The sequence below is a fragment of the Myotis myotis genome, unplaced genomic scaffold (genome assembly GCF_014108235.1).
Source record: "Myotis myotis isolate mMyoMyo1 unplaced genomic scaffold, mMyoMyo1.p scaffold_m19_p_18, whole genome shotgun sequence".
In the NCBI taxonomy this organism is placed as follows: domain Eukaryota; kingdom Metazoa; phylum Chordata; class Mammalia; order Chiroptera; family Vespertilionidae; genus Myotis; species Myotis myotis.
Window position 1 is genome coordinate 4,001,241 of NW_023416322.1, and position 8,939 is coordinate 4,010,179.

An 8,939-nucleotide genomic window follows, 5' to 3' on the forward strand; every position below is an offset into this window, starting at 1 on the left:
CAGTTAGCTGTGAACCCTCAGGCTTCCCCGCAGAACTGCAATCGTCATGGCGTCCGTTCCAACGCTGCCTTCTTCGTTCAGCTCTTTGCCTTCCTCGTTTCCACTGTGCATAAAATTTACAGTAAGATGCTGGCTCTTGGACAACTGGGGCCATTTTCATGTCTGAGCTGGGTCCTGAGGTCTGAACAATGAACATATCTTTTCCATAAAATCAGAGCCTGTGATACCGAAGTGGTATTAACTATTATGGGGTTTTTTTTTAGCTCGTTCCTAGTTTCGTGTTGCCTTTCAAAAAAAGTAAAACCCAGCGGCCACACGAGAGGCTGTGAATAATGGCAAAACGGAAGCGGCCACAGGCAACCGCTGACAGCACCGGTCCAGGGGGAGGCGATCGCTGGCTTGGTGCACAGTTTAGACCCACGAATGCCAGTCAGTGAAAGCCATGCACACGGTGTCTGTACTAAGATAAGAGTCGAAAACACATGTTTCTCTGAGAACCACATAGACTCCATCTCGCCAGTGCCCAGAGGCGCACATGGCACAGACACACAACAGACTGAGGAGATGACAAGCATTTTGACAAACACTCTATACATTTTTCTCTCTGATAATTAAAACAAACACAAAAGGCAGTGTTATCATCTGCCCTCTAGAGATAAGGAAACAAATAACCTGCCCCGTTCAATAGCCTACCGGGCAAAGCCATGGCTTGAACCCCAGCTTCCGGCTCTGAACCCCCATTCCCCACCGCCCAGTGCAGCAGGCTGGGCTGGGACTCATCAGAGGGGCCGTGCTGAGCCGCGGGCAGGTTGAGGTCAGAGAGCCAGGGCACCTGCGGGACCCCATCAGTTCCCAAAGAAGCAGGAGCACCAGACACCCCACCTGGGCTGGGGAGGAGCCAGGTGTGCTGGTTGCTGCAGGGGGAGCCCCGCCCAGGCCAGTGAGGGCCGGACCAGCCAGGTCGGCCTCCTTAGCCTCCACCGGGTTCTTCCTTTATTGATGCACAGCTTCTTCAGTCGCCTGGTTAAAGGAGCAATAGACTGTCATGTAAAATTTCAGGCAATTCACAACGATATTTTTAATGCATAAAAATGCCCTCTAATCCCACCCCATGGCATAGCATTCTGTGTGGGAGTGTTTATACCTTTTGATGCACTGAGCGGGACCCCTTCGAGACCCAGGGCTGCACCCACTGACCTGCCTCTGCCTCTGACACTCGCCGCTCCAGTGTTCCTTTGTAAAATGGCAATGGGGTTAAGCATTTTTATTTAACATAAAATTACTATGTCCTTTTGGCTGTAGGGGATGGTTTCTATTTCAAAATTATGTTCTTACTACAGTACTTCTGCTGATGTCAACATAGAGGTTATAAAGAGTGCAGCCAAACAATGAATATTGATACTTATTTTAGAACTAGAGGCCCACTGCATGAAAATTCATGCACTGGCGGGGGGAGAGGGAAGGTGTCCCTCAGCCCAGCCTGCCCCCTCTCACAGTCCGGAGCCCTCAGGGGATGTCCTACTGACGGCTTAGGCCTGCTCCCCCCAGGGAGTGGGTCCAAGGCGCAGTCTGTCCTCTCTGCGGGAGGCAACTGGGCTGATCAGGGGAAGGCGCCGCCCCCATCACCCCCCTACTGCTGTCACTGGCAGCAGCAGCAGCTGCAAGGCCTGAGCTCCAGGCCTTACAGCTGCCTGAGCCCATGGCTGCTGTGAGCCCAGGGCCTCGCAGTCGCTGTGGCTTTGTCTGGATGGACGTCCGGATGGAAGTCTGGAAGATGTCCTCCCTAATTAGCATATTACCCTTTTATTAGTATAGATGCTGATTAAACACTCGCCTGAAAGTGTGCGAACCCTCAAACTGGTAAAGGCCAGGGCGAGATGTGGGCTGTCAGGCGCCTCTGGGCCTTGTCACTCGATGTAGGGCTGCGTGGACTATTCTGCAGGCTGCGTGGACTATTCTGCAGAATCCACGTGGCTCTTGGATACAGGAAGTGAACTGTGACTTATTTTCTTCATGGATGTAAACCTGCTTGCTGCTTTCTTCCCCTCTTTATCTCGGTCTTTCTGTGGACCCTCAGCAGGTGGCACGTACAGTGCGATGCCATGTAACATCCGTGGAGGAAGGCAAGGCCTGGAGGAGGCCGACCAGCTGAGCGGGGGTGCCTCTAGGTGTAGCATGTCGGCCAAGGTGAAGGAGAGGCAGGCCCCTGGCTGCACAGCACTGGCTCCCAGAGAGCGGAATCCTTCCTGTGTCCAGACGGCCTGGGTTCAAGCCCGGCCCACACAGAGCTGACCTGAACTCTGAGTCGGTGGAAAATGGGGAGCGTCCTAGCACAGGGTGGGGTGCGCAGTGAATGAGCCAGTGAGGAGGAACTTGCCCTGGAAGCTGGATGGGGAACGCGTTCAGCAGATGCTGGGGACGACGACGAACTCATCTTTCTCGCCTTGTTTCCATCGAGCGTCGCCTGTACCCAGGACCACAGGGACCACAGAGAGACAGCTCCTGCCATGTATTGAGTGTCGTCAAATATTGGGTTGAGTTCTTTATTTACATTGTATTACTTAATCATGGCAACTCTATAAACATTCTTAAGCTGGTCTTTTTTATTTAATTTAATTTTTCCCATCACCACCTATCCCCCCGTACCCTCTTCCACCTCCACACACACCCTTGCTGGCCACAATCACCACACTGCTGTCAGTGTCCCTGAATTCTTTCTCTTTTTTTCTTTTTTGCTCAATCCCTCCACTGACCCCCAGCTCCCTCTCCCCACCAGCTGGCAGCCTGCTCTCTATCTATGAGTCTGTCTCTATCTTGCTTGTTAGTCCAGTTTGTTCATTGGATTTCATGAGTGAGATCAGGTGGTATTGTCTTTCTCTGACTGGCTTGTTTCACTTAGCACAGTGCTCTCCACGAAAGCTAGTCTTCTGTCCACTTTTCATGGGAGACAGCGCAGAGATGAAACTGGTTCAGCTCGCAATGGCTAGCAAGTCCTTCCTCCAGAAAAAGCAAAGGGTGCCTCACTAGCCATGCAATTCCCAAACATAAGAGATGTGAACCAAATCAATTCTGTCTAAATATTTGTGACATTCAGTGTTGGAAAGGGTGTGAAAGACGGTCACTCTTACACAATCACCAATAGCTGTCAAAAGCGTGATGTCCGTGCCCTTTAACCCAATAGCTTTGGAGAGGATTTACCTGACATTTCTATTGGAACCAAGACGCCCCAATGAAAGTACCATGGTGACCATGACAACACTGGTTGTGATACACAACAAATACCTGAGTAAAAGAATTTCAACATGGAACAGAACGAAGCACACCATCCAAATAACGAGTTACCACATCGCCCTGAGAAGGACGGGGTCGGGGGATGGTACAGGTGCCCAAGGTCTCATCTCGAGTGGAATCATAATCACCTGTCAGCAATGGGCTAAAGGACAGAAATCTGTATGAACCGAGGCAACTGTGGGCCATTCCAGAGAGAAACAGGAGATTGATTTGGGGCTCAGATAAAAAGGGGATGGTTTTGGCTGGGAAAGAGCAGGGCCCAGGGAACGATGTGTAGGAAAAAGAGCCCTGGTTTTAGGGTTCGAAGCCTGGCTTTAGGGTGACCAGGGAGTTTGTATGGAAGCACCCAGGTTAGCCGAGAAAAAGGGTGCATTTCCCGTGAGGCTACGAGGCGGCCTGCTGGGAGGAGAGAGCTCTCTGAGTCTCAGCCTCCCACCTCTGACGTTGGCTGATGGACAGGTGTCATGTCATTGACCAATTCGGGGTGTCGGCCGTACGTATCGGGGTCCGGGTACAGACAGTCTGTCTCTTTCTTAGAGACCCGGCTTTTCAATGGCCAGGCTCTGTAACTATCTGAGCATAAATAGCAGGAAGTAAAACTTAGAATAAAGAGCTCCTTTGCAGGCAGTTGAACTTATTTGCCGAAAGCAATAATTTTTATCTCTTTTGATTCGTTTCTGCATGTGCTTTCTGAGGGCTCCTGTTTCCCGTGCACCGAGGGGCCCTGTGCGGCCTCAGGAGGGCCCAGCTCTGAGTTATCTGAGATATTTGGATTCTGTGTGGACGTCATTTGAAAATAAAGTTGCGGCTCATTGCTGTCAGAGGTGGGATGCTGTGGAGAGAAGTGCAGGGCTGTGCGGACAGGGCCGGACTGCGGAGAGAGGGCCGGATTAACAATGCTCATCCAGATGGGCCTCGGAGAAGGGCACCTTAGCACAGGCGTGTGGGAGGCGAGTGCCCGTGAGAGTGCACTCAGAGGGAGGACGGCTGAGCAAAGGCCCTGTGGTGAGGGTGCCCAGAGTGGAGGGTGTGCCCAAGTGGAGGGTGTGCCCAGGTGGAGGGTGTGCTCAGAGTGGTGGGGGTGCCCAGGGTGGTGAGTGTGCCGGGGTGGTGAGGGTGCCCGGGGTAGAGGGTGTGCCCAGGGTGGAGGGGGTGCCCAGAGAGGTGGGGGTGCCCGGGGTGCTGAGTGTGCCCCAGGTGGGGGTGTCCAGGGTGGTGAGGGTGCCGGGGTGGAGGGTGTGCCTGGGGTGGTGAGTGTGCCTGGGGTGGTGAGGGTGCCTGGGGTGGTGAGGGTGCCTGGGGTGGAGGGTGTGCCCAGGGTGGTGAGTGTGTCTGGGGTGGTGAGGGTGCCTGGGGTGGTGAGGGTGCCTAGGGTGGAGGGTGTGCCTGGGGTGGTGAGGGTGCCTGGGGTGGTGAGGGTGCCTGGGGTGGTGAGGGTGCCTGGGGTGGAGGGTGTGCCTGGGGTGGTGAGTGTGTCTGGGGTGGAGGGTGTGCCTGGGCAGTGGGGGTGCCTGGGGTGGCGGGGGACCAGCCCTGGGTCAGAGGCACTGGAGCAGTGTGAGTGAACGGAACAGAAACGGTGAAACCTCAGAGAGGAAGTGGGTCAGAGTGGGGGGCCCTTGGTCTGTAAGGCTGCGGCCTTTGCCCTCGGGGAGAACTGCCGGGTGTGAGCAGAGGCAGGAGCGATGGGCTCTGCCTCCTTGGAGGGCCCTGGGGGAGACGGAGACGAGGGCTTGCGAGCGCGAGAAAGAGAGAACCGTGCGTCACAGTGAGAACGTCGCTGTCGAGGCATCACTGCAACAGCCGAGTGGACCTGCCCAGCCCTCCCCGCCCAGCGGTGCTGCACAGAGCGACCGTCCGTCCGTCCGCATGAGTCACGGTCGGTTAAACGCCTCGTGCTTCCTATTAGCCCACAGGTACGTCCACATCCCTTTCATCAGAACAGAATCGCTCACGCCTGGCAATGGTGAACACCGCTGTGGGCTCCGCTCCATCTTTGCTGGTCCCTCTCCCTCCCTCCCCTCCAGGGCACCCTGCTCCCTCTGCTGCAACACCCTCTCTACCTACCGAACTCCTCTCCATCCTTCAGAACCCAGACCTAGTAACTTCTGTCCGACGGCCGCACCCTCCCTGGTCTCTTCTGAGGGGAACTCAGCTCATCCTCCCCGCAGCCTCGAAGCCCTCTGCATAGTCTGGGACCTGCACACGGAAATGCAACGGACCCGCACGTCTGAGAGGCAGGGGCTGGTGCCAAACCACCGCGCTTCAGACCTAGACTGACCTGCGCTAACACCCGGGCACTGGCTGGTCGCATCCTCTTTCCTGTCTCTGAGCTCAGTCTCCTCTCCAGGGAACAGTGCCTGTGTTATAGGCCTGCTGGCAAGATTAACAGGTGAGTCACTCCCTGTGGGACCAGCACACAGTGGGTCTCGCAGGCATCACTTCCCTGCAGGCCTCCGGCTCCCCGGGGCAGACAGTTTCACTTCCATCCTGTGCCCCACCCTCCCCGGGTGCCCGGCCTGATCGGCGCTGGATGGAGGTGCCCCCGAATGAACACCTGCCTGGGGACACGGGCGTGCAGGCTCGCTAGGGAGGTGCAGCGAGTGGCGCAGAGGCTGCGTGGGGCCCTGTGGGCTGAGCACCCCCGGGGCGCTCCCCATGGCAGCACAGGGGCCCTTCTGCTTGCCTCGGGGACACTCATCGTCCTCCGGGCACATGTTCTCATTGCTCTTTGGGGCTTCTGCCACCGGCACCTCCTCAGCGGTCCTCCCGCCCTCAGCCCTGCTGTTCTGTCTTCCCCACCTGGTGCTCCGCACACCATGTGGCTCCTCCCCGACCACGGTTCCCAGCCTCCGCCCCCGCCAGCCTGGCCTCCCCGAGCCCCCGCTCCGTCCGGAGCTGTCACGCAAGGAGCCGTGCGGCAGAGCCTCTGGGAGCCGAGCAGGTGGCGATCTTCCGAGCGCAGGGCGAGCGTGCGCAGTGAGAAGCCTGCGGGGCAGTCACAGCCAGGAGCCCTGGCACCACCTGCCTCCACCTGCTGCAGGATCCACGAGGCTGCCCCGCGCAGGGCCTCGAGCGACTCTGAGGTCACACGGACACCGTCTGTGTCCCTGCGTCTTCCTCTGGCATCTTGCACGTGCCCCTCGAATTCTCTAAAGCTTAGTGTCTTCATTTGTGAAACTGAGAGAATACCGTGACGCAGCTCCCAGTGGGTGGCGTGCTCTTGTGACCGATGAATACTTGACCAATCTGCCCAAAACGTGGTGGCTTCAAAGAGCAAGAGCTGCCTCGTGGGCCAGGAATTGAGAGCAGCTGAGCCTGGCTGCTCACCGGGGTCTCTGAGGGATCGTGGTCAGCTGGTGGCTCGAGTGGGGTCACTTCGGAGCCTTCTCTCCCGTTCCCGGGTCCGAGGCCTGGGCTGGAGCAGCGGGCTCCCTGGCCGCACCCTGCACCTGGGGTGCCTTGCCACTCAGCCTTCCTCCTCGGCCCCTGCTGGATCACTGGATTCCTTCCATGGAGGGCAGGGCCCCCCCAGACACCCAGCCTGGCCCCCAAGTCTCCAGGCGCCACCGCACGGCTTCCTGCTGGTTAGAAGCTGGCCCCTCCTCCGCCCACAGCCAAGGAGATGAGATTAGGCTCTCCTTGGAGGAGTCCACTTTGCAAGAAGGCCCAAGCACCGCAGCACGAGGGCCTGCTCTTCAGCAAGCAACAAGCGTTTTGAAAATGTCTGGTGATTTAAAAATAAAACAGAAGCCTCTGCCCCCTCCATTGTCATCGTCACTCCCCACAAACTCCCATCCTGTAAGGGGGCGAAGTTCTGATCAATTTAGGTGAGAGACACAAAGACGATGGAAAGGAGACGCCAAATGTAAATGGTTGGCATTCATTGGTCGCTTGCTATGTGCCAGCCCCTGGTAACGCCTACGTGCGTTCTCTGTTTTAACCCTCAGCACAGCCCCGTGAGGTTCCCACGGCCACCTCCCCGGGGGGCTCTGCCGTCTGCAGGCGTGGGGAGAGCCGGCTGGGCAAGCGCTGGGGAGGGCAGAGCCGCTGCCTCCACCATCTCAGCCGGGTCCTCAGCGGAGAACCTCTGTCGAATCCTTCCCTCCTTGGCGATGCCGCTGAGAGCAGAGTCCCTGGTGAAGCAGGTGCAACAGAACCAGGAAGATGAGGGGTTCTTGAGTCAGAAGAGAAGGGCCAGGAGGTTGATGGAGAGACTGCCGAGGAAGACGAGGCCCCTCGCAGACACGGGCAGCAGGGCCGGCAGAGGGCCCGGGAACGGCGTCCAACGAGAGCCTCCCTCCAGCTCGGCTCCGGGAATAATTCGAGGGCTCCCCCACAGCCTTCCCTCCGGGCTCTGGAAACCCCCTGGAAATGTGCTGAGTGATGGAACAGGGACCAAGGACAGTCTTGTCAGCAGACGGAGTCCAGGCCGGGCTAAGGGGTGGGGCCCAGTTCTGTCCTGGGCCCACAGAGCTTTGCCTGGCCCGGACCTGGACCAGGGCCAGCAGAAGTTCCCACGCACATACAGGTGAGCTGTGTTCTCCCATGTGGCTCATGAGAACTCAGGGGGGGCCACCCTGCCTTCTCCCGAGGCTCCTCCCTGCCCCCCTAGGCTCCGTCTTCATTCTGTCTCTACTCCTGCACTGGGCACTCTCCTGTCTCCCCCTGTGCTGTGGGCTCAGAGCGCCCCATCCAAGCTCATCAAAGTCAGTCATTCAAAAATACTCACGAAACACACAGGAGATGCCAGACAGCTCCGGGCGCCGGGAGCCTGCAGGGACCAGACCTGCAAAGGCCTGGCCCCCGAGGTGACATCGAGCGGCCTTCACGGAGGGAGGGTCTTGGTGTCACCACAAAGGCCAGTCTGGGTGGGAGACAGGAAGAAACCCATGACGAGATCAGTCATTGGTCCTTTTGCCTGGAACCCAGCCAGCCAGGGTTCCAGAGCCCAGGGGGAGGGCCGCGCCTGCTGTTGAACAACGGCCCGGGGCAGGTTTGGGCTCTCAGCTGTGATGACTGGGCCCTTCACGCAACCTGGGAATTCACCTCCCAGACCTCACCTGAGGCAGGAATGCGGTCGGAGCTGGGCTCTGTCACCACCACCTGCCCTGGCTTTCCAGGCGAGGACTCCAGGGAAGAGAAAGTTGCTACATCCACCCCGAGCTTCCTCCTGCTCTGCCCTTCTCGTGTCCACAACCATCGCCGCCTGGGCCTCGGCAGGTGCTGCCACGCCCTCTGGGATCGCCTGTGGGTGCGGCCCAGGCCGGGCACAGCTGCTTCATGTGGAGAACATGCTGAGCAGAGCGGGGGTTAAGTCATTTAACTGGAAAGTGGGGAAAGATCAGCTGTAGATGAAGTGTTAGGAACTAGAATGAAGAGTTCCCATGAATTCCAAAGCTGAAGAAGGAAGTCGAGTGGATTTTCATTCTCTGCACCCCAATCCTCCCCCTCCATCCCCGTCACCACCACCACCACCCCCCCCTCGTGCCCTAGTTTTAAAGGCTCTGGTGGCAGCCCTGCCCTGAGGCCTTGCCTGGTGGTGCCTCCTCCCCTCGCTCTCCCGCAGGGGGTGGGGGGGGGGGCACTGATGAGGAGCCAGGTGGCCTGGGCAGCAGGACGGACCATTCCTGCTCACAGTGGGAGCG

At 57.9% G+C, this 8,939-nt stretch overlaps 1 long non-coding RNA gene across 2 annotated transcripts; it reads right to left on the reverse strand.

Annotated features, from left to right (window-relative positions):
* Positions 1-1,810: 1,810 nt before the first annotated feature.
* On the reverse strand, positions 1,811-8,703 carry LOC118673681. Of its 2 annotated transcripts, none has more exons than XR_004973440.1 (3): positions 8,355-8,703; positions 8,024-8,158; positions 1,811-2,502 (listed from the first exon to the last, which is right to left on the reverse strand). It is a non-coding gene; the product is annotated as an uncharacterized LOC118673681 (long non-coding RNA). The 2 variants fall into 2 exon arrangements; XR_004973441.1 differs by lacking the exon at positions 1,811-2,502 and adding an exon at positions 5,141-7,670.
* Positions 8,704-8,939: the final 236 nt, after the last annotated feature.